This window comes from Oncorhynchus mykiss, chromosome 24, assembly GCF_057628025.1.
Source record: "Oncorhynchus mykiss isolate SJ-2025 chromosome 24, ASM5762802v1, whole genome shotgun sequence".
NCBI lineage: Eukaryota > Metazoa > Chordata > Actinopteri > Salmoniformes > Salmonidae > Oncorhynchus > Oncorhynchus mykiss.
In genome coordinates this window covers 2,508,615-2,514,614 of record NC_143045.1, presented here as the reverse complement: position 1 = coordinate 2,514,614, position 6,000 = coordinate 2,508,615, and positions in this window count along the sequence as shown.

The window sequence follows — 6,000 nt, the reverse complement described above, 5'->3', positions numbered from 1 at the left end:
GCAAAATGTGTAGAATTGCAGGAAATTTGCTTTAAAACTGAAAAAAATGTCTCACCACCCCATGGCAAAATGTATAGAATTGCAGGAAATTAGCTTTAAAACTGCAAAAAAAGTATCTGCCCCATGGCAAAATGAGTAGAATTGCATGACATTTGTTAGAAAATTGCAAAATGTTCTCTTCGCCCCGTGCCAAAATGAGTAGAACTTCAGAAAACTTGCTGTAAATCTACAAAAATGTCTCTCTGCCCCATGGCAAAATAAGTATAATTGCAGGAAATTAATTTTAAAACGTACATTTTTCTCTACACAGTCAAGGAGGGCCAATACATTTTTTTGCCCGCTTCGGGGGCGGAGGGAACTCTCCCGTGGTCCCCATATTTAAACTCCTCTGTAGCAAGCCATCAAAGCCTGGAGGCATGAGACACACACTCAGACTCTGTCTTGCTCTGCCCTCTGTGCCCTGGGTCAAAGCACCTCTCCCTCTCATCTTCCAACGGCTCCGAAATCAAGGGAAACACTTGCTGTAAATGTAAAACAGAGAGTATAAGGGGCCCTCTTCTGCTCATGTATGAGACACACTGTCACAATATCAGAGAGAAGACACACAGCAAGTCTCTGTCGACCAGACTGTTATTAAGTCGGAGAGACTGGATGTGGACTTGGAATCATTTTCAAAGGCTGCTTTTACACAAACAGGTTAATTCTGATTTGTTGTCTAATCATTGGCAAAAGAGCTGATCTGATCTGTTTGGTCAAAAGACCATTTAGTGGAAAAAGATCAGAATTAGGTTGCCTGTGTACAGTTGTGGCCAAAAAGTTTGAGAATGACACAAATATAAATTTTCACAGTCTGCTGCCTCAGTTTGTATGATGGCAATTTGCACATACTCCAGAATGTTATCAAAAGTGGTCAGATGAATTGCAATTAACTGCAAAGTCCCTCTTTGCCATGCAAATTAACTGAATCACCAAAAAACATTTCCACTGCATTTCAGCATTGCCAAAAAAGGACCAGCTGACATCATGTCAGTGATTCTCTCATTAACACAGGTGTGAGTGTTGACGAGGACAAGGCTGGAGATCACTCTGTCATGCTGATTGAGTTCGAATAACAGACTGGAAGCTTCAAAAGGAGTGTGGTGCTTGGAATCATTGTTCTTCCTTGGTCAACCATGATTACCTGCAAGGAAACGGGTCCCGTCATCATTGCTTTGTACAAAAAGGGCTTCACAGCCAAGGATAAGATTGCACCTAAAATCAACCATTTATCGGATCATCAAGAACTTCACGGAGAGCGGTTTAATTGTTGTGAAGAAGGCTTCAGGGCGCCTAAGAAAGTCCAGCAAGCGCCAGGACTGTCTCCTAAAGTTGACTCAGCTGTGGGATCAGGGCACCACCATTACAGAGCTTGCTCAGGAATGGCAGCAGGCAGGTGTGAGTGCATCTGCACGCACATTGAAGTGAAGGTTTTTAGAGGATGGCCTGGTGTCAAGAAGGGCAGCAAAGAAGCCACTTCTCTCCAGGAAAAACATCAGGGATAGACTGATATTGTAACGGTTTTCTTCCGCTGAAGGAGAGGAGGACCAAAATGCAGAGTGGTTAGTGTTCAACATGTTTAATATAGACAATAACCGAGAACACTACAAAATACAAAACAACAAATGTGAAAACCGAAACAGTCCTATCTGGTGCAATGACAGAAGAAAATCACCCACAAAGTACCCACAGAATATGGCTGCCTAAATATGGTTCCCAATCAGAGACAACGATAGACAGCTGCCTCTAATTGAGAACCAATCTAGGCAACCATAGACCTATAAATTACCTAGAAAGGACAGCCCCATAAACATACAAAAACCCATAGACCAAACAAAACAAATAAATCCCCCATGTCACACCCTGACCTAACCAAAATAATAAAGAAAACAAAGATAACTAAGGCCAGGGCGTGACAGATATTCTGAAAAAGGTACAGGGATTAGACCGTTGAGGACCAGGGTAAAGTCCTTTTCTCTGATGAATCCCCTTTCCGATTGTTTGGGGCATCTGGAAAAAAGCTTGTCCGGAGAAGACAAGTTGAGTGCTACCATCAGTCCTGTGTCATGCCAACAGTAAAGCATCCTGAGACCATTCATGTGTGGGGTTGCTTCTCAGCCAAGGGAGTGGGCTCACTCACAATTTTGCCTAAGAACACAGCCATGAATAAAGAATGGTACCAACACATCCTCCGAGAGCAACTTCTCCCAACCATCTAGAAACAGTTTGGTGACAAACAATGCCTTTTCCAGCATGATGGAGCACCTTGCCATAAGGCAAACATGATAAGTAAGGGGCTCGGGGAACAAAACATCAATATTTTGGGTCCATGGCCAGGAAACTCCCCAGACCTTAATCCCATTGAGAACTTGTGGTCAATCCTCAAGAGGCCGGTGGACAAACACAAACCCACAAATTCTGACAAACTCCAAGCATTGATTATGCAAGAATGGGCTGCCATCAGTCAGGATGTGGCCCAGAAGTTAATTGACAGCATGCCAGGGCGGATTGCAGAGGTCTTGAAAAAGAAGGGTCAACACTGCAAATATCGACTCTTTGCATCAACTTCATGTAATTGTCAATAAAAGCCTTTGACACTTATGAAATGTTTGTACTTATACTTCAGTATTCCATAGTAACATCTGACAAAAATATCTAAAGACACTGAAGCAGCAAACTTTGTGGAAATTAATATTTGTGTCATTCTCAAAACTTTTGGCCACGACTGTACATGCAGCCTTATAGATGCAGTGTGTATGACTCTTGTGATGACAGCAAGGAATAACTTTTTCCCAATGGTATACAGTGCCTTGCGAAAGTATTCGGCCCCCTTGAACTTTGCAACCTTTTGACACATTTCAGGCTTCAAACATAAAGATATAAAACTGTATTTTTTTGTGAAGAATCAACAACAAGTGGGACACAATCATGAAGTGGAACAACATTTATTGGATATTTCAAACTTTTTTAACAAATCAAAAACTGAAAAATTGGGCGTGCAAAATTATTCAGCCCCTTTACTTTCAGTGCAGCAAACTCTCTCCAGAAGTTCAGTGAGGATCTCTGAATGATCCAATGTTGATCTAAATGACTAATGATGATAAATGCAATCCACCTGTGTGGAATCAAGTCTCCGTATAAATGCACCTGCACTGTGATAGTCTCAGAGGTCCGTTAAAAGCGCAGAGAGCATCATGAAGAACAAGGAACACACCAGGCAGGTCCGAGATACTGTTGTGTCTGTCAAACATGGTGGTGGCAGCATCATGGTTTGGGCCTGCCTTTCTTCAGCAGGGACAGGGAAGATGGTTAAAATTGATGGGAAGATGGATGGAGCCAAATACAGGACCATTCTGGAAGAAAACCTGATGGAGTCTGCAAAAGACCTGAGACTGGGACGGAGATTTGTCTTCCAACAAGACAATGATCCAAAACATAAAGCAAAATCTACAATGGAATGGTTCAAAAATAAACATATCCAGGTGTTAGAATGGCCAAGTCAAAGTCCAGACCTGAATCCAATCGAGAATCTGTGGAAAGAACTGAAAACTGCTGTTCACAAATGCTCTCCATCCAACCAAACTGAGCTCGAGCTGTTTTGCAAGGAGGAATGGGAAAAAAAATTCAGTCTCTTGATGTGCAAAACTGATAGAGACATACCCCAAGCGACTTACAGCTGTAATCGCAGCAAAAGGTGGCGCTACAATGTATTAACTTAAGGGGGCTGAATAATTTTGCACGCCCAATTTTTCAGTTTTTGATTTGTTAAAAAAGTTTGAAACATCCAATAAATGTCGTTCCACTTCATGATTGTGTCCCACTTGTTGTTGATTCTTCACAAAAAAAATACAGTTTTATATCTTTATGTTTGAAGCCTGAAATGTGGCAAAAGGTCGCAAAGTTCAAGGGGGCCGAATACTTTCGCAAGGCACTGTATGTAGGCAAGGCCAATTCCTAGCTCTGATATGGCTAGCCTCCATTAGATCTAATCTTCTCAAATCTACAAATGAATGTAGCTCTTCAGTATTCATGAGCTAGTGTGCATCATGCAGTATCGTTCCTTTTCAGTATGGGCTGAGTGATCCAGTAATCAGTGAAATTCATATTGCATTCAATCGTACCCCCAATGACCGACAGTTTGGATAACTGTGCTGATCTAGGATCATAATGAATAAGACTATATGGGCAGGAGGGAACATATCCTAGTTCAGCACCTTTACTCTGAGACACTTTATAAATACGAGCCCTGTCCTTAAAGAGTGAGGTCGTACACATGATGATGACCGTGATGACCAATAGAACATACAAGTGTCCTCTGCTGTTGAGTTTGACTCACTTCCACCACTAATTGCTGCCCAGGAGAATACAGTGATTGCACTGACAAGCTGTGTGAGGGAACTAAGAGAGCGAATCAATCCGGATGAACATTTAAAACATTTTAAAAATCAGAGTTTCAAACACACAGACTAATTGTTTTCCCCCACAACATTCAACAGCCCTTAAAGGACTACATATCTGTGTAACACAACCACATAGCTGTTTTAAAAAATCTGTTTTACATTCAAAATGAGATCAAATTAATTGACAAATTACTGACATTGCATTCTGTTTCAGCTAAAGAATTGTATTTCTGGAACAGTATGTTTCTACATTGAAAAACATTCATTAACAAATTGCTGTATTTGGATGCTGTTAATCTTTCCATGGCGAAATACAAAACATATCTAAGAGATGTTTAACTGTTTTGGACTAAGCTATCCATCAAACTCTTAATTTACAGTTCCCTGCTGCTGAAGTGCTATGTTCGAAGGTTTCTGGATACCTGTGGGAACACAGGGAGAAGTGGTGTGGAACTGTGTCAAGTTGAGAAACTAGTGCTCTCTTCTGTGGCTGTGTTGCCATGGAAAACCAGTAGAATGTCTCTTTAATGCCTTATCAGTCAGCAGCTGGTGACAGGACCCATTCTCTCTCCCCCATCAGAGGGGGAGAGAGATTCCTTCAGTGCCTCTGTGTGGCTGGGCTGAGCTCAGATGTGTGTGGGAGTGAGCGTGGGTGAGCTGTCAGTGAGTCTTATGCTCCTTCCTTCCATACCTCAACCCTGCTCTTTTCTCATATGGAGAGAAAAGGCAACAGAAAGAGCACCTAAGCCAATGAAACAACACTGACCATGAATGTAATGTTTTCGACTAAAGGAGCATCCATACAGATTCACTGTAAAGGACATCGCTGAGATTGGACATCATTGACATTGTTATGAAAAGCACTATAAAAAAATCTCAAATTATTATTCATTATTACTATTATTTGTAAGATGATAAGATATTTGACATCAGTGATGCACCTGTTGAGATGTGAGAAACAATTAAAATGTTTTTCAGAGAAAAATCATATGTATTATATTCAAAGCTGCAACATGAATGGAAACTGGGGAAATATTAGAATCTGTTCAACCATCACTCATCAAACCAGTATGTGCAACCGAACAAAACAAATAAATCAAGTCTACTACTTGTCATGTGATGTGAGTTATTCCTGATGTTCCCCTACAGAGGCAGCTTTTCACGGAAGATCAGTCACCATTTGTTTCAGCTTCATAGTGGTGGGAAGACTTTTCAATTAACAGCTGTGCTTATGCTGCATTACAGTTGAGTGAAAAAAAACTGGTTGAGTGGAAAAAAAACTGTTCTGTCTTGACATTGCATTACTTTTGGAATCCATTTCTCTCTTAAAGGGGAAATTCAGATGACAGTTTCTAGACTACTTTCAGGGTGAGGAAACATCAAGTTGTAAAATCCTGAACTTTCCCTTTAAAAATAGGGTTGATGCATTCTATGAAACACCATTCAATATTTGGTGATCGATCATGTTCTATAGTCAGTGTGATCCTGTTAATAATAATTTTGATAAAGCTTGAAGACGCTGATTCATTCCATAATTCTAGTTCAATAACCTTGGATAGAGTAC